Below are 20,302 nucleotides of genomic sequence, written 5' to 3'. Positions count from 1 at the left end.
AAATAGCACAGAGATAAAGGATACAAACTCAGGAATCCAATCTAGACTACTGATGAACTATGCTGCATTGGAAAAGTGATTTAACTTTCCTGTATCTCAAGTTTCTTGTCTATATAAAGGGTTGTCTTAAGGTTTACATTAAATAAACTTACATGGTCTGCTGACAGAAGTGCCTGGTATGAAGGAAGCATCATGCAAGTGGTTAGGTTAGTTTAGTTTTTGTGCCACACCCAGCAGTGCTTAGGGATCACCCCCAAGGGGACCCCAAGTGGTCCCCAAGAGGACCATGTGGTGCCAGGGATTGAACTTGGGACAGCCACATGCAAAACGTGCTCTCTTTGAGCCATTTCCTCAGTTCTCTTGTTTGTTTTTGTTTAATATTTGGTTGTTTACAGCATTATTAAACTAAGTTTTATGTTTATTTTTCTCAGAAGGATTTGGGGCCTTGAAAAACAAGGCTCCTAGGTGCCAAGCCCTGTTCCATGGCTCTCTGAAGTGAAGTGAAACTAGAGCACAATCACCCCAGTTACCTCCTACCTTGGAACTCAGTGCAAAGCAATTTTTGCAGGCTCCCAGGCAGTGACATCACTAGGCGAGACAGACATGCTGGTGCGGGCAAGGGGATGACATGAAGGGAGGAATGAAAAGTGCCTCCGGGTCCCCATTTTCTCTGCTTAGGTGACTCAGGCACGTGGCAACATAGGTCACTGCTGGCTCTTTGCCAGGCAGGCAAGGGAGGAACTGGGGCCTGGGAGAAAAAGGAAAGTGGATTCAAGGAGCCAAGGACAGAGTTGCAGAGGCAGACTTCATCCAAAGCTAGAGAGATGTGGCCCAAAGGCTACTGTGTGGAGAACAAGGCTCAAACAGAGCAAGGGGAGAAGTGAGCCGCTCCAGAACTGTTCTGGAAAAAGGAACACATTGAATTTAGGTGGTGGCAGTAGGGAAGGAACTATATACTACACGAATTTGGCTTTATCTCTTCCTTCCTTCCTTCCTTCCTTCCTTCCTTCCTTCCTTCCTTCCTTCCTTCCTTCCTTCCTTCCTTCCTTCCTTCCTCCCTCCTTTCTTTCCTTCCTTCCTTCCTCTCTCCCTCTTTTTTCTCCCTCCCTCTCCCTCTTTTCCTGCTTTCTTCTTTCTTTCTTTCTTTCTTTCTTTCTTCTTTCTTTCTTTCTTTCTTCTTTCTTTCTTTCTTTCTTTCTTTCTTTCTTTCTTTTTCTTTCTTTCTTTCTTTCTTTCTTTCTTTCTTTCTCTCTTTCTTTCTTCTTTCTTTCTTTCTTTCTCTTTCTTTCTTTCTCTTTCTTTCTTTCTTTTTTCTTTCTTTCTTTCTTTCTTTTCTCTTCTTTTTCTCTTTCTTTCTTTCTCTTCTTTCTCTTCTTTCTCTTTCTCTCTTTCTTTTCTTTCTCTCTTTTTCTCTCTCTTTCTTTTTCTTTCTTTCTTTCTCTCTTTCTTTCTTTCTTTCTTTCTTTCTTTCTCTTTCTTTCTTCTTCTTCTTCTTCTTTTTTTTTTTTTTTTTTTTTTTTTTTTGTGCCACACCCTGCAGTGCTCAGGGGTTACTCCTGACTATCTGCTCAGAAATAGCTCCTGGCAGGCTCGGGGGACCATATGGGACGCCGGGATTCGAACCAACCACCTTAGGTCCTGGGTCAGCTGCTTGCAAGGCAAACACAGCTGTGCTATCTCTCCGGCCCCTCTTTTCTTTCTTTCTGTCAATTTTTTTTCCTATTTTTTCCCCTCTCTTTCCTTTCCTGTAGACACAGGAAAGTACTAAACTGAGTGGACTCTAAACAAACCAGGTTCAGTGTGGAAGTGACGTCCTTCTTTTTCCTCTTTGCTTTGCTATCAAGAAAGGAGTCAGAAGCCAGAAGAAAAAAGGGTTTTCCAGTGACTTAGGCCTACTTAATACCAAACACTCATTCCGATCTTGTCAGAATGCTCTCAGTCCAGAAAATTTACAGAAAAAATGTTAAAGGAAAATATAAAAAGGTTAAATGGCATAATTGAACATCACATAAAAATCATAAGGAAGGCAAGAATTAAATGGTTTAAAATTTTGGGCCCTGGGGCCCAAGGGGTGGCGCTAGAGATAAGGCATATGCCTTTCAAGCACTAGCCTAGGATGGACTGCGGTTCAATCCCCCAGAGTTCCATATGGTCACCCCCAAGCCAGGGGCGATTTCTGAGCCAATAGCCAGGAGTAACCCCTGAACGTCAAACGGGTGTGCCCCCACCCCCCAAAAAAAGTTTGGGCCCTGGCATCTAACATACACATAAAATATCCCATCTGTGACGTAGGCCTGGCCAATTATCCCTTTTGGCTGATTAGTTTTCCAGAGATTAAAAAAAAGTTCTCTTTGTGACCTTCCAAAACAAATCATCAAAGAAACACTTTAGGTCTGTGTTTACGTCTAAACACAGAAAGTCTGTGTCTGGGAAGAGGGTCTCTGTTTGTTTCTCATCTCTTCCTGGTATGACCCAAAGGTGGTAGAGGTGGGAAAATGGAAGGGTTGGGGAGTGGTGCTTGGGAAAAAGAAGTTCTGGAGAAGAAGCTAAGCCAAAGATGTGCCTGAGCAGATGCTTATCTGCATAACTTCTCCACTACACACAGTACACTTGCCCAGCCTTGACTGTGACCAGAGTACAAAGCAGAAATAACTTCAGGTCATAAAAGATCAGAGCTTACGCTCTATCAGAACTGATCTGAGAGAGAAACCTCACTTTTCTGATTCTATTACTATCTTCCAGCTCCAGCTGAAGCACCTGGAGGGAGCCCAGGCAGCTATTTAGACATATTTTCCCTGTCTGTAATGGAACTTAGGTGGTGGAATTAAAAGTCCTGGTTTTGAGGCCTGAGTGATATCATAGTGGCTAGGGAATTTGCCTTGCATGCAGCCAACCCAGGTTTGATCCCCAGCATCCCATATGGTCCTTCAAACCTGCCAGTTGTAATTTCTGAGTGCAGAGCCAAGAGTAATTCCTGTGCACTATTGGGTGTGGGCCCCCACCCCAAAAAAAAGAGTTCTGGGTTTGAATTTAGGCTTTGCCATGTACTGGCCTGGACCTCTAACCTTAGAGAGTTTTGGAACTTGGGAGAGAGTACCAGGGTAAATGATAGGAATGGATTTTTATATCCAGTTCTGCGCAGTTGCAAATCCAAGGTTTTCCAAAAGAACATCTGTCCTATGAAGAATAGAATGCTTCATTGTTTTGGGTTTTTTTTTTTTTTCTGCCATCTGAAACACTAAATACCCAATTCAGTTACCAGCCAACTTAGCATATTGGGCAAAGCAATGCTCTCTTTAGAACCCATACTCAAGCTATCTTTGACCCAGGCAGGTTCAATTAGTAAAGGTTAACTCGGGCTACAAGAGTATTCCTTCCTCCTTTGTGGACTCATTCTGGAGAAAGCTTGGTTCACCACCAACTTCCAGAGAAACAGTATCAATCTTGAGGAATAGTTTCTCCTTGGGTGCATCACTGGTGACCTCAAATTCGAGGTGGAATTTGTGAGTGAGTTGAGCTAATCTTGTGTCTCTAGGAAGATGCCAATAGGCTGGTAGAAGCCCAAGCTCAGAGAAATAGGGAGTTTTCAATTCTGACATATTCCCAGCTTTCCGCTTAGAGTTGGACAGCAATCAAGACTTTGGGAGACTAGGCTGCTAGCCAGCATCATATAATACTGTACTTCCAAGATACCCCTTCCTGTCAGAGGGAAAGGGATAAACATAGAATCATCTTACTCATCTGTGGGATATAAGGTAATAAAATACAGTTTGGGGATGACATCTATAGCCAATAGAGATGAGAATTAGGTGGACCAGTTCATGGTAGGAAGCTTGCCACAAAGAGAGGAGAGTTAGAGTAGAAAAGGGTCTACTATAAAAGTAATAGTTGGAACTTATCACTCTGGACAAACAACTGGGTGCTGAAAGGGGATAAAATGACATGCATAGAAACCTTTCATTAACAGTAGTACAAATTGCAGTGATAAAAAAAAAAAAGAAAAGAGAGAGGGAGAGAGAAGATAGTGGGGGAATAAAATACCTGCCCCAGAGGCAGGCAGGGGAAAGTGGTTGGGAGGGAAGAGGGAATCGGGGAAGGTGAGAGGGAAACTGGGGACTTTGGTGGTAGGAAATGCACACTAGCAAAGGTTGTACATTGACTATAATTCAATCATGAACCATTTTACATGTATAATTTTTATAATACATGTATTATAAAAAATGATATACCTTCTCTCTCAATTTTTTTGTTCTCTTTCTTCTCAAAGGATACAATAATGTAGTAGGTAAGGGGTTTGCCTTGCAAACAGCTGAATTGGGTTCAATTTCTGGCATCCCATATGGTTCTTTGGGAACTACCAGGAGTAATTCCTGAGTGCAGAACCAGGAGTAACCCCAGAACACTGGCAGTTGTGACCCAAAAACAACAACAAATAAATAAATAGAAATATGGATAAACTTTACCTGAACTGGCTGCAAAGCTCAAAGGATAAGTGTTTGTTACTCATAGTCCATTCATACACCCTACCAGGCACCAGAGACATAATATAAGCTAGACTGATGACTCCTGCTTAGTGGAGTGACATGGGACTTAAAGGCAGGCAGTTCATAACTTCAGAGCTCCAGCAGTTATAATTGTGATGACCTCACCTGATCATAAACTCTCTGAACCTCCCTTGGTTCTCTTGGGCATAAAACGTGCAGACAGATGTCCTCCCCAGATGATTCAAGTGAGTGGAACGATTTGATCAAATAAATGGGAAAGTGTTTTATTAACCATAAAGATCATATCGACCTTAGTTATTATTGTTCATAATGTGACTATTGTTGTTATTGCTCCATTTTTCCATTGAGGAAGTTTTCTGCCTGACCTGCTGATTGTGCCAGATGCTGACAAAGTTCATGCTTCATTGCAGGCCCCAACAATAATGATGGATTTGTTCTGGACCATACATCTACTTAAAAACAACAATAGAGGCTGGAATGATAGTACAGCTAGATTCAATCTCTAGCATTTCATATGGTCCTTGAGGCCAGTCAAGAGTGATCTCTGAGGATAGAACTAGAAACAAGTCTTGTACATCACCTAGTGTGCCTCCCAAATAAAAATAAATTATACATTTGATCAAGAATTTATATATAAAGCATACAAAATATTCTCTCTATTTGTAATAAAATGATTAATTACATGATTTTAAAATTGCCAAAGAATTTGACTACATTTCTTCACATCAGACATACAAATGGCCCATAAGCACATAAAAAAGATGGTTAATGTCATTAGTTGATTAGTCATTGGGGAAATGCAAACCAAATCTACCATGAAATGTCACCTAATATCTACAAGGTTGATGGGAATCAAAAGATATAATGTTAAGCGTGGGTGGAGTGTGAAGAAAATTAAAATATGGGGATGATGGGAATATGGTTAATAAATTGGTACAATTGCTGTGAAAGGCAATCTGTGCACTAAAATAGAATTAAACATCAAGTTACCTCATGTCTCAGCAGTTCTTTTATACACTCAAGAGAAATAAAAGCATGCTGCCATATGATCATAGCAGCTCTTTCATACTAAATAAATGGAAATAATTCAATGCCTATTAGAGATGATTGGGTAAACAAAAGTTGTTTTATCTCTGAAATTTAATATTTTTTTATCATATAAAGAAATGAGGGGCCTGAGAGATAGCATGGAGGTAAGGCGTTTGCCTTTCATGCAGAAGGATGGTGGTTCGAATCCTGGCATCCCATATGGTCCCCTGTGCCTGTCAGGGGTGATTTCTGAGCATAGAGCCAGGAGTAACCCCTGAGCTACCGGGTGTGATCCAAAAATAAAAAATAAATAAATAAAAGAAATGAAAAATGAACATATAAACAATGCACTTTAACAATGGCAGCAGGTAAGTGAGAAAAAAGTTATCAAGAACCAAACAGGATGTGCTTCTTTGATATTTCTTGCTAATATTTCATCCTGGTATTTCAAGGTATTGAAGCTGGGTCAGCTGTGTGCAAGGTAAATACCCTACCTGCTGTACTATTGCTCCAACCCTCAGAAGTATAATTTGAAAAGAATTTTTGCTTCCTGTTCTCTTCATTGTCTTTCCTCTTTATTGATAGTACTGCTGGCAGCAGAGGTGTTTAAAATTCTAAAAACAATTCAACTATTTTTGCTTTTCGTGGTGAGGGTTAGGGGTTTGTTTGAAACAGTGCTTGGGGTTCACTTTTAGGAATATTCAATCAACTGAGCTGAGAATATTCAATGCTAAGGCTAGAGGTGGCAGAGCTGTTTGGTTCCTGTAGTATCAAAGACCATCATGGCCACCCTGATGGTATTTAGATCACCAGGGTACACTTGGGGGTGCTTGAGGAGTAGAAATCACATAGTATCAGGTTCACAACTCAGGTTCTGGGATATACTATCACCAGTGAAATAATCCCTGACCCTGATCTAATTATGCATCAGTTGCTGATACTTTTTTTTTTGTTTTTTTTTTTTTTGTTTTTTTTTTGGTTTTTGGGTCACACCGGCATTGCTCAGGGGTTACGCCTGGCTCTATGCTCAGAAATCACTCCTGGCAGGCCCGGGGGACCATATGGGATATTGGGTTTCTAACCGATGACCTTCTGCATGAAAGGCAAACGCCTTACCTCCATGCTATTTCTCCGGCCCCAGTTGCTGATACTTCTAATGTTGTATAAATTCTTCTTTTTAAATGTACTCTGCCTTATAAAGCATGAGTATTTTGTTTTGTTTTGTTTTGTTTTGGAGGAGGGGCCACACTCGGTAATGCTCAGGGGTTACTCCTGGCTATGCGCTCAGAAATCACTCCTGGCTTGGGAGACCATATGGGATGCCAGGGGATCGAAACGCTGTCCACCCTAGGTCAGAGTGTACAAGGCAAATGCCTTACCGCTGTGCCACCACTCCAGCTCCAGCATGAGTATTCTTTAATAAACAAAACTTTGATAGAAAATTTCTGACCCTAACTCCAAATTAGGAAAGCATTAGAGAGTCACCATTTTAATCTTAAACAAGTCAAAAGCAGTTGGGGAAAAAAAAACCACAGAAACCTTCTTGTTATGAAAGAAATAATAAAAAAAAAAAGCAGCTATAGAGATAGTACAAATATAAGGTGCTTGCTTTGCATACCACCATCAATTTGAGTCCTTGCACCACAGATGGTCCCCCAAGCACCATCAGAAGGCATTATTATGCACAGAGCCAAGAACTGTCTTTGAGCATCATTGGGAGGAAAGAAAGAAAAAGGAACGAAGGAAGGAAGGAAGGAAGGAAGGAAGGAAGGAAGGAAGGAAGGAAGGAAGGAAGGAGGAAGGAAGGGAAGGAAGGAAAGGGAAGGAAGGAGAGGAGGGGGAGGGAGGGAGGGAGGGAGGGAAGGAAGGAGGGAGGGAGGGAAGGAAGGAGGGAGGGAGAAAAGGAGGGAAGGAAGGAAGGAAGGAAGGAAGGAAGGAAGGAAGGAAGGAAGGAAGGAAGGAAGGAAGGGAAGGAGAAGGAAGGAAGGAGGGAGGGGAGGGGAGGAGGGAGGGAGGGAGGGAGGGAGGGAGGGAAGGAAGGGAAGGAAGGAAGGAAGGAAGGAAGGAAGGAAGGAAGGAAGGAAGGAAGGAAGGAAGGAAGGAAGGAAGGAAGGAAATGGGTAGTTCAAGCTAGTCAGATGACAGTAAAGTGCATTGGGTAACACCCTTCTAACATCATAAATCACAAATATGAAACACTGCAGCAGAAGCTGCAATGAATGAAACAAGGTTATTGGGCTGAAGCTGCTTTTAAGGGTTAAGAAGGAACTACACTTCCAGGTCTCCTATTTTTAAAAAAAATATTTAAAGACAATGTATCACATAGTTGACCATAAGACATTTGTTTCCATATTAGTGAGAGCAAAGTTATTTAAAAAAAAATAGAAAGAAAAAATTAAAATGAGTAAAGAAAGAAAATTTAAAAAAATAAAAAGTATAGTGACAAGCAAATTTGTGAAAATTATTTTATCTTCAATGAGGTCATTAGGAAATACATTTGTTTCCATATAAGTGAGAGCAAAGTTATTTAAAAAAAAGAATAAAAAAGGGGCCAGAGAGATAGCATGGAGGTAAGGTGTTTGCCTTGCATGCAGAAGGTCAGTGGTTCGAATCCAGACATCCCATATGGTCGGTCCCCCAAGCCTGCCAGGAGTGATTTCTGAGCATAAAGCCAGGAGTAACCCCTGAGCACTGCCGGGTGTGACCAAAAAACAAACAAACAAAAAATAATAATAAAAATAAAACAAAAAAAAAACAAAAAAAGAGAGACTCTTACCTAGTAGGAGCGTGACCCCCCAAAAAAAACAAAAACAAACAAACAAATAGAATAGAAAAGAAAAAGGAAGAAAGATCTCTTTTTTTAAAAAAAAAAGAAAGAATAAAAAGAAGTACAGTGACAAGCAATTTTATAAAAATTATTATATCTCTAATTAAGTCATTAAGACAATGGCAGAAAGTTTAGTAAGCTCATGTTGTTAGCTTTCTATTCTGTTATTTTACTTGTTTTCAAACATTATGTGACCTCAGCTACACTATTAATTGGCATCTAAATTATTGTTTTCCCATAGGAATGACAGAATCAAATAAATGAAGTTGTCCAGGAATTCAAAGCACTCTTTCTGATACTCCACAGCTTCTGTGGAGTGTGTTCTCTGTTGCCAGATTCTACCAGAAAAAGGAGAATGCTGGGGAGAGCATGCCTGTGCTCTCTTCAACCAAGCCCTGGTGACATCAGCCTAAACACCAGAATACCGAAATTTGGTCAGATTGGTGTCTCCGAAGAGAACAGTAGAAGAGCAATGAGAGAGGGACATAGGCAAAGTCGAATACGGGCGATGATGCAGCAGGCATAGCTTTCACAGGTCAGGGAATTGGTCTGCCTTCTCCTCCCAAGATTGCTAGCTTTTGGTTGTGTGATCTGTTGAGTACCCCTAGTTTTTCACTGTTTGGTTTACATCTCTTTCTAGAAAAGAGTGAGTCTATGTAAATGGCCTGGTGCAAAATAGTGACTGTATTTATGGATGTGGTTACAGCTGCCAGGCCTCCAGAAAGACGAATATGTATGTGTGTGAGGTGGGGTGAGGGGAATCTCCCTCTTGTTCCAATAAAGCCCTGGTGATATCAATTCAAATACTGGCGTAGTAGAAGTTTGGTCAGATTGGTGTTTTCTGAAGAGAATTGTAGAGGAGAGTAGGCCTCCTTCAGAGCCTGGCCTCTCCTTTCAAGAAGCATATGGAGATAATGGTGCTTTTTATAAGAACAAGATCCTGAGACCTTTGAACATACTGTTTCTGTTGCCTGCCAGGATGGTCTTTGCCTCTAGTCCTTCACCCGCTAGCTCCTACTTGGGTATGAAGCCTTTTAGCTCATGCTCATTGGTCCCTCAGGAAAACCTTCCCTCCACCCTTTCACCCCCAAAACAGTGCCCCCAATACTTGCATCTCTATCTATACTCATCTTTCATGACACTTTACAATTTCTAATTCCATAATAAAGTCCTATTCTCATCCTCCTCTTCAATAGACAGTAGGCCCCACGAGCACAGGATCTGTGCCAGTTTGCTCAGCTGAATGCTTTGCACTGAGGCTGGGATGAGATGGACACTTGATAATTTTGTGGCAGGCAGAAATGCATGCAGAATGAATGGATGAATGATGAATTGAGAAGAGTTTGTTTTCAGTGTTCCCCAAAAAGTTGAATGCTTCATATTAGACAGAATAGGGAAGAAACCTCTTCCTTATTGTCAGTAGTTTCAGGGGAAAGAGGCCTGCCCCGATGTGGGAACCTACAGGCTCTGGATATCAAAGATTTAGTAGAAAGAATATGGAAGCAGTTTGGGGAACTCCAGCAGATTCTGAGGTTGGCATTCTAGGGGTGGCAGGCAGGGATAATTGACAGCTAAGAAGTTGCTCCTGGGGAAGATTGTGGAGGGGAAGTGTGAAGAGTAAGAGTTTTCAGTATCTACAAGCCAATTTCCTCATGCCAAGAGACCTGTCTGGAATCTTAATAGAGGGAAGAAATGCTTTTGTAAATCCTCATTAAAACTAAACTAGATCCTGGCAAACAGGCCTCCTTAGTTTGCTGTGTTGTTTATAAGTTTCTGTGATATTTCCAGCTCCAATATTACATTACATTAATTTCCCTAAACAACCTGGAACTGGAATATGGCACAGTAGGTAATTGAATTGAATTGTATACAGCTGACCAAGGTTCAATCCCTAGCACACCATATGATCCCCCAGGTTTACCAGGAGTTGTCCTTGATCCCTGAGCCAGGCGTAAACCCTGAGCACAACTTGGCATAAAACTCCCTCCTTCCTCCCACCAAAAATTCTGTGAAGTTGATTCTAGGAGTCAAATGAAACTATGTTTTAGGAAGACTGGCATAAACAGTCCACATCCCTGTTTTCCAAGAAGTCATAACCTAAGGGGTGAAGCACTGCCATGGAATGATGATCCTGGGGCAGCTGGGTACCCTAATGGAGCTGAAAAGAAGATTGAGAGAAGAAAGAAAGTTACTCCTTCTGCCTTAGGGGTGGTGTGAGAAGGTCTCCTAGGAGAGGAGGAGCTTGAGATGGGTTTGGAAGTAGGAAGCAGGGAACTTGGGGTATGTAGTAATGCCAAGCAACATAGAACTTTCAGATCATCCTGTTTCAAGACTCTTCCCAAAGTGGTTAATGATGCCCCAAGTTGGAAATCAGACTGGGCATTTAAGTCTGGACAGTCTCAAGGATACTTATAAAAGCATTGACTTGCTTCTCCTTTTCTCTTCATGCTAGCTGCATTCTCCCACTGGCCTTCATGCTTTGCTGGAACCACAACCATAGAATAATAGACTTCATGCCGTAAGACTGGTAGTAAGAGGTGGTCTAGCCCACAGGATAGATCAATAAGCTAAGGGCATGCTTTACATGTGGGAAGATAGAGCTCCATTTCTGGCACCATATGTCTCCCTGAGAATAGCTGATAAACACAACTCCTTGCCATGGTTCATAGAGAAAATAGCATTCTTTCTAATAAAGCTAGCCACTAGCTCTCAGTTTCAGGTGGGGCTCTTTGGGCCAACAAATGTAGGTATCCATTTCTGGGTGAATCATTCAGTGCATTTCCTCATTGAACTCTGGCTAGCCTGGCCTGAGAGGAGCCAGAGGATCCTTCCTAAGTGAGAAGGAAGGGGAGCACTTCTTTATAGAGAATCCAGAAGTGAGATGACCAGTTAAAGTGGGGCTGGATATGGCAGCAGCACTAGCTGCTAAGGGCAGTGACCATCTGAAGCACAAATCTGACCACATGGCTCTTTTGTCTTCAGGATATCATGATCAAAGATGTCAGGTATGGCCCAACCTCAGAACTCTAAAATAACTCCTGGGGCTTAGGAGATTGTACGAGGTTGATGCACTTGTATTGCATGTGGTTTGATCCCAGCACTGCATATGGTCTCCTGAGCATGGCCACAAAAACAAAATAAAACGACTCCTCATCACTATTCCCTCACTATGCCCTTTTTACTTTATAGGAGCCTGGTTTGTCCTTTACCTTTGCTGTCTTCCTTCAGGGCCAGACAAAATCTCCATCCAGGACCACAGCCATGCTAACTGCTTCCTCCTTCGATTATCTTTCAATGGGATAACTCAGGGAGCTTGATTCTGCCTCTTCATCCTGCATCAGTCCTTGCTCCTCAACACCCACATATACTTACTTGCTACATGGAGACCATGGATTCAGTTCATGAATGAGTCAAGCTCCTCACAAAGGAGTGTACCTGGAAGAATGCTCCAAGGTCTAATTTTTCTGGACGTTTTCAGGACCAGTGGGTTTAATCAGATCACTCAGGCACCCCCAGTTCTGTCAGGTAGGTGGGGTGACCCAGAGGCCTTGAGCACTAAGGAGAAACTAAAAACACATGTGGGAGGCTTGTTAGGGTTATTTGCATGCTTTTCACCAGTTCCAGGGTGACAGGGCTAGAAGGCATAACTGTCTACCAAGGCATTCCTGTCTACCAGTCTGTCTCTCTACTGATCTGATGTCGTTCAAAAACAGCTGCACCTCATGCCCAGGAGGAAGGTTGGCATCAAACCCAGGCACACAACAAGGAGCTACTGCTGCTGTCTGTATTATGAGACCAAAATTAAGTCTAGGAAGGAAGGAAGGAAGGAAGGAAGGAAGGAAGGAAGGAAGGAAGGAAGGAAGGAAGGAAGGAAGGAAAGGAAAGGAAGGAAGGAAGGAAGGAAGGAAGGAAGGAAGGAAGGAAGGAAGGAAGGAAGGAAGGAAGGAGGGAGGGAAGGAGGGAAGGAGGGAAGGAAGGAGGGAGGGAAGGAAGGAGGGAAGGAAGGAAGGAAGGAAGGAAGGAAGGAGGGAGGGAGGAGGGAAGGAGGGAAGGAGGGAAGGAAGGAGGGAGGGAAGGAAGGAGGGAAGGAAGGAGGGAGGGAAGGAAGGAGGGAAGGAGGGAAGGAGGGAAGGAAGGAGGGAGGGAAGGAAGGAAGGAAGGAAGGAAGGAAGGAAGGAAGGAAAGGAGGGAAGGGAGGGAAGGAGGGAAGGGAGGGAAGGGAGGGAGGGAAGGGAGGGAAGGGAGGGAAGGGAGGGAGGGAGGGAAGGGAGGGAAGGAAGGGAGGGAGGGAAGTAAGGTGCCTAAGGAAAACAACAACTGCTCCTCCCATGACCCCTACCTCAAAGAATGGGAAGGGTCTATGTACACCCCAGGGCCCACTCCAGGGCCTCCTTTTTGGGCTGGCCAACTCCAAAGAATAGGTTTTGTACAGGGCAAGAGAGCAAAGTAAGGAAAGACTTAACTCAATGCTGCTTTTATTGGAGACAATTAAACTCATGTTGCTAATAAGTGTCAAGCTCAAATATATTTTATTTTAAATTTATTAAATAAACATATTAATCACAAGTGATTCCTACTTGATCACTCTGCATTTTCCTTGATTTTTAAGTGACTAGACAAGGTCAGTGTGGAGTATTTTATACAGAGTATAAAAGAGAGAGTTAAAACCAGAATTCTGGGGGAAAAGAAAGAGAAAAAAAACACCAAAAAACAAAATTCCACCACTTAGAGCTGAACTCTCAAAATACTGGCTTCAAATGTTTTCTTGTAGCCGTTTACTCTATACATATTTTGAAATTTGGATAGTACTGTTTGATGATGGGATGGTGTTGGAATTTTGGTGGTGGGTATGGGGGTATATCATACACAAAGATGTGTGACATGAAACTCTGGATGTTCGTAATATTGTAAAGCAATAATAAGTCAATTTGAAAATGAAATTTAAAAAAAGTCAAAGAGTTAGTACAGGGGTTAGGCATTTGCCTTGCATGCAGCCAACAATGTTTTCATCACTGGCACTGAGCACTACTTGGCATCAATCCTGAACACAGCCAGGTGTAAGTAAGCTATGGGCATAGTCAGATGAGTTTCATACACACATTAAAAAAAATAAATACAGGGGCTGGGACGATAGCACAGCATTAAGGTGTTTGTCTGGCACACAGCTAATCTAGGACGGACCTTAGTTCAATCCCCCATTGTCCCAAATGGTCCCCGAGTCAGGAGCAATTTCTGAGCATATAGCCAGGAGTAATCCCTGAGCGTCACCGGGTGTGGCCCAAACCCCACCCCAATAATAATAATAAGTGAATACAAAGAAAGAATTTCTCTTTATTTCAAATTTTGACCAATTTTTGTTTTAGTTTTTGGGCTATACCCAGCAGTGCTCAGGGGCACTGTGCTCAAAAATCGCTCCTGGCAGGCTCTGGGGACGGTATGGGATCCTGAGATCAAACCTGGGTTCTTCCTGGGTTGGCGCTATTGTTCTGGCCCCAAATTTTAACCAATTTTATGGTGAAGAGCATTGGCTAAGTTTTCCTTATTTTTCATATCTTTGAGGTTCACTGAGTTGCATATTATACATATATGCATATATAATTAAAGTTTATCAGATAAGAAAGAAATTCCAACCATTATTATTGTTGTTGTTGTTGTTGTTGTTATCTGTAGTGCCAGTTTTCAAATACAGGGTCTCATACATGCAAGGCAAATTCTCTTCCGAAACTCCCCATCCCCTTCTTTTAGGCAAACAATCATAGATATTTAGTCTCCTTGAAGTTTTTCTGCAAGTCATTGATGTTCTTTTTAAATGATTTACATTATTTTTCACAGTTTTTAATTTTGAATAGTTTCTATTGCTGTTTTTATTCCCTATAAACTTTTCTTCTATAATCTCTAATTTGCTGTTAATCTCATCTAGTATATTTTAAAAATATTACTCTGAATGCTTTATGATTTGGTTTCTTTTGGATCTGTATGCTTCTCATTTTTTTAAATATCTGAATGCAGTCATAATAACTTTGCTTCTCTGCTCTTTCTATTATTCAAGTCAGTTATAGGTCAGTATGGGTGAATTGTTTTTACTTCTCATCTGAGTCAAGTTTTCCTGCTTCTTTACATTCCTGGAGATAGTCTATTGGATGCTGGATATTGTTAACTTTATCATTATGAGGGCAGGATGTATTTGTATTCCTGTAACTATTCCTGAACAAACAGTATAGAACAGATTATTGTTTATTCTAGGATACAATCTTGCTTGAAATCAATTTTATCCTTTCTTGCGCTTATGAGTCATTAGATGTGTTCAGAGCAATACTCCATCTAGGAATAATTATTCTCAAACACTTCAGCAAGAACTTATGGAGTAATCCACTCAATGTTCCATGAATTATGAGACTTCCCTATGTTTAGTGGGATCAGAACTATTCCTGTACATAGGTGTACAGGAACTATGCTTTCAAGAACTCTGCTTTCAAGGCCAGAGCAGTGGCACAAACAGTAGGGCATTTGCCTTGCACATGCTAACCTAGGATGAACTGTGTGGTTCAATCCCCCGGAGTCCCATATGGTCCCCCAAGCTAGGAGCAATTTCTGAGCACATAGCCAGGAGTGACCCCTGAGCATGACTGGGTGTGGCCCAACCCCCCACCCAAGAACCATTCTTTCTATTTATCTGGATGAATCTTTTAATTTAAGTTTTGGGCATAGTTTTTATACATATCTGCTACTCAAACACTGCTGAAACCTTGAGAGTACCATCACAGACATCAGGATTTGTCCGTAGGTGCAGTTCTCTCCTATTTGGTACTTTCTCTCATAATGATTATTCTAATTGTTCTCTTCTATCTTTTCAGGTCTATCTCCTCCTCCCAGAGAGTTTGCTGGAATCCCCCTTCCTGAGTTCATGATTGCACTCTCTCAAAGCACTGAGCCCTTGACAATCAGAGGGCTCATAAATTAGTCTCTCATATCTCAGGAAGTGCCATCCTTCATTGCCTACTATCAATGATTTAAAAACTTTCACTTTGGGTGTCTTATTCTTCCCTGGTTGCTACAGGCAGGAGGCCAGAGACAGTTTCTATTATCCCATTAAGTTAATAGTGGAGTCACACTCCACTGTTTTTCACTCCTGTGTACAATGAGATGTGTGTCATATTAATTTCCTTAAAGATTATTCAAAAGCTGTCCAAAGAACCATATCACTATCCCTTGGCCCAAATCACTTGAATTTTACTACAACCTCACCCCACCCCCATTTTAATAGGGGTAGTGGAATTTACAATACTGTTAATGATAGTTTTATATGTACAATGGTCCAATACTATCTCTACAACCAGAGTACCTGCTTTTCTCCACCAATATCCCAGGGAATAATGTCTCTACTCTGGTAAGCTTAGTTCTGTAGACCAACTTTCCAGCTTTTTTGTCTTTGCCCATTTTCTGTTCCTTTACTATATTTATTTATATCCTCCATATGAGTAAGATCATTCTATCTCTGTTTCTCTCTTTCTGGTTGACTGCATTCAGCATGAAACCTTCCAGTTTTATCCACTTAGTGGAAAATTGCATGATTTTATTTTTTCTTATAGCTGAGTAGTATTCCATTGTGCATGCCACAATATTTTTTATCCACTCATTTGTTCTTGCTTAACTACATTTTAAAAAACACACCCAGTGTGCAGGAGAGAAGGGGCCATGTTGTACTGGGGGTGCATCTCAGGTTCTCACACATGCTAGTCATATGTTCTACCACTTGAGCTCTCTTTCAGCCTCATTACAACTGAATTTTATTTGAAAAACAAACTAGGATAAACAAACAACCATGAGAACACCTCCTGACTTGCCTGGAAAGCTTGAGGAATTTTTAAAAGGCACAATGATTAGCCACTGACTTCCAGCAACTCCCCATTTTAATAGAACCACGGCTGTATTAACACATAACTCTAGCGAGACTAATTACTCTGTCATCCTAACTGTTGAAAAATTGATGTAGCACCTCTCCCAGCAGCCTGGGGGCTGAGAGAAAAGTAGGGTGGAGCTGGAAAGGGGCACACAACCCAGCAAATTTATCCCTAAATTGGAGATTTCAAAAGACTGACTGATAAATAGAGTCATAAATTTATCTGTGATGTTTATCTTCAGAGATTTAGGGCAGAGGCTTGAAAGACGCTAATATAGATGTAATCTTCATTTTTAAACAGTCCAGGGTGGCAGCTGAGTTGGGTGAGTCTGAGATTAAAGTCTTCCTGGGTCTCCTGAAAGTGCCATCCATGTTTCTGCCTGCCAGCAGCTGCTTGATGTGAAGTTCAGGTGGTTCATGGAACTGCAGGTGGTAGCATGGAACTTGTGTGGGTAAGACTTCGGGGGAAGGCAGCCTTTACTTTATCTGGAAACTGGAGCAATCCAGAGCTTTCTCTGAGTCTCAGTTTCCCTAGGCTACATTTTTATGAAGGCTGAAATGACTATAATGCATAAAATAACATAATATCAGGAATGCCTCACTTTTTGAAATTTCACTCAAATTATCTGCCTTATATTATTAGTCCTTTCCCACACAACAGTATGCTATACATCTGTCTAACTATCAGCATTCTTTGTTTGTTTGGTTTGGTTTGGGGGCACACCCAATGGTTCTCATGCTCTGTGCTCAGGATCTCTCCTGGCAGTTTCAGAGAGCCATATAAAGTTCTGGGGATCAAACCCAGGTCAGCACCCTAGCTGCTATCCTATCTCTACAACACAGCTTTTAGCATCTTTATTTGCAAAGACTTTCATGCTTGGTGGGCTCAGGCATTTATTCCTCAATTATACTCAATTGTACTCCTTAATTGCTGAAATATTTCTAGACAGACTTGACATTGGCAATTGTACTCCTTAATTGCTGAAATATTTCTAGGCAGACTTGACATTGGTTACATCTAGTCATTTTTACTCTCATTTTCATATTTTTAAATTTTACTTGGTGAAGGACAGGGCAGAAATGGTATGGAGGTAAGGTATTTAGCATGCGACCACTTCCCTATCCCCTAGTCCAATCCCCTGATGATATAGGATCTGTCCCCTTTGGCATTGGCAGAAGTCACTCCTGAATACAAAGTCTGGGCACCATCAGATATACCCTCCCTCCAAAAACAAGCAAATAGACACACATATAAAAAAAATTCACTTTGAGAATTAACTTGTGGGGCCGGGTAGGTGGCGCTGGAGGTAAGGTGTCTGCCTTGCAAGCGCTAGCCAAGGAAGGACCGCGGTTCGATCCCCCGGCGTCCCATATGGTCCCCCCAAGCCAGGGGCGATTTCTGAGCACATAGCCAGGAGTAACCCCTGAGCGTCAAACGGGTGTGGCCCAAAAACCAAAAAAAAAAAAAAAAAAAAAAAAAGAGAATTAACTTGTTTCCAAACACTGGCCGGACCAATTCTTGTCATAAGTAATGTCATCACATTTCTTTGGAAATTATTTGATATTTTTATTCACTGTACTACCTAATAACTAAAAACCAGTGAAGACTAGGACTAAGTGTTGAACTTACTCTAGAATCTTGCTATTACCAATATCAACTAAATTGAGGACATCACAGACCCTTTTTGAAATAAAAAAATGAACAGTGAAGGACTGCTGGAGGAATGAATGAATAAGACATTTAAAAGAGACATGTGAAGTGGACCAGAGGTTGATGATAAGCCAGCTAGTGGATTATAATTGGGAATAATAACCTAAGTGAAGTTGAAGTCCTAAAACCATGCAGGTCATCCTTGATGAAAAGCCTTCTGAGGAAGTGGCATGGAAGAACAAAAGGAGCACAGGCTCTATTCACAGATGGACTTGCTCTTTAACTCCAAGCTCTTCTAGGATAAAAATGGGTGACCCCAGGCAAGTAATAAAAGTCATTTGAATCTTAGTTATATTTTTTGGACCATACCAGGCTGTGCTCAGCATTTATTTACTGTTTATTCAAGGATCACTCCTGAAAAGCAGTGCAGGGGACCATATGTGATGCCAAATATTGAACACAGGTCAACCACTTGCAAGAAAAGTTCTATCTCTCCAGCTTCTTTAGTTATATTTTGAAAGCAAATAGGGAAGATAATACCAACAACAATAACTATAATAATACCGTGCTAATCATTAATGCTCTTTATTAGTTCTGATCTGACTTCAAGTACTTGATATGATACTTCCTTATCTGATTTCAGCCCTGGCCATATGATTGATAGAAAAATGAGAAATTTCTCCATTATTGAGTTTCTGAGTAGGAAAGGCAATTTAACCTTTACTAACTTAAAGAAAGTTACTAAAGTAACTTATAATTTACCAACTTTAAGCCACTGAGAATTGTGAGTCATGTGCTACTACAACATTGTAGGTAATTCCTCACCCCTTTGGGATTACGGATACGGGTTTGGAAACAAGGCTGCTGCAGGCAATAATCCAAACCAAGATGGAGAGATGAAATGGGCTAGAGATCTTTCCACCATGGGGAGGGGAGATCTAGTGGAGTCGCAGTATGTATTGGAAAGAATAGGACCACCCCCATGGGTGGAAAATAGGTTGCAGTAGAGAGTCTAGCCAGAGGTTCTTCCCACCAGGTGGGATAAGTATATGTAAAGAAAAAGCCATCTTTGATTAGGGTGAAGACAGGCTAATCCAACACAATATAACTAAGGTTATTTCTACAGTAGTACATAGGTTATAGAAATAATTAAATGCGATATATTTTAAGTGTCTGTGTCAATTTTTTAAATTGCTTTAAACATCACACTCAGGTCTGTCAGTGCTTCAGGGGCCATGTAGTGCCAGGTATTTAACCCAAAATCTTGTATATCAAAAGCATATGTTTTTTTGTTTGTTTTTGTAATTTTATTGGGCAGACCGAACACCAAGATTTTCTGGCTTTTCTCTGTCTCTCTGTTTCTCTGTCTCTCTCTCCTCTTTATTTCTGTCGTTTTTTTCCCTATCCATATTTTTTTTAAGTACCTTGGAAATTTTATTGGCATGTTGCTTTGTACTGCATTTTGATCATGCATATGATCATTTATTTGTTTGTTTCTGAAATGGAACTATTTGGTGATTTGTAAATTATCCTTTAAAATAAAACAAAATGACAAAGTTTATCCTTTAAATTGATAAGATTCAACTGTTATTAAAATTATATTATTTTCCATAAAGCAGACTTAACAAAAGTTTTATTTCTTGTTTGTGTTTTAATTATTTAATCTACAAGTCATATCTTGCTTTAGACATGTCCCAGTTCATTGAATTTTTTTAAGGCCACACCTGGCAGCTCTCAGGGGTTATTCCTGGCTCTCTTCTCAGAAGTCACTCCTGGCAGGCAGAATGAACCATATGGGATGCCAGGATATGAACCACCATTGGTCCTGGGTCTGCCGCTTGCAAGACAAACACCCTACCACTATGCTATCTCTCCAGCCCCAGTTTATTGAATATTTTAATTTGATTAAAAGCATATGTTTTAGCCCTTGAATCATACCTTTGGCCCCCCAATTATTGAATCTCTGTTGGCTTAAAGTTTCTATATTGAAAATGTAAGAAAGAAATAGAGAGACAGAGAAAAGAAGGAAGAAGAGGAGGAAGAGGAGGTGGTGGTGGTGGAGAAAAAGAAAGAGAAAAGAAAACATTTAGTTTGAATTTGTGTATATTTTTGGTGACATATAGAACTATGTAGCCTAAAAGAATTTGTAGTTTCAACAATTCTCAGTAAGATGAGATGCTTATAGGCTTGTTGGAAAGACTACGTGATCACACACAAATATGCACATATGCACACACACACACACACATCTAAAAATGAACAAATCAGTACATACCACAGTGGTTCTTTGCATTGGCAATCAGTACTCACCCAGTACAAATAAAGATCAAGCTTGTGGCAAAGGGAATTTGTAAGGTGAGGAACCAATGGCAGCAAAAGAAAATAAAACA

The 20,302-nt window shown here is 41.0% G+C and overlaps 1 protein-coding gene across 3 annotated transcripts in view; it reads left to right on the top strand.

Moving 5' to 3' along the window:
* LOC126018963 (40S ribosomal protein S4, X isoform-like) overlaps window positions 1-20,302 on the top strand; it is a 965,922-nt gene that overhangs the window by 770,482 nt on the left and 175,138 nt on the right. The gene's annotated exons all lie outside the window — the stretch shown is intronic.

This window comes from Suncus etruscus, chromosome 9 (assembly GCF_024139225.1).
Source record: "Suncus etruscus isolate mSunEtr1 chromosome 9, mSunEtr1.pri.cur, whole genome shotgun sequence".
Lineage (NCBI taxonomy): Eukaryota > Metazoa > Chordata > Mammalia > Eulipotyphla > Soricidae > Suncus > Suncus etruscus.
This window is presented reverse-complemented; position numbering and strand designations above follow the sequence as displayed.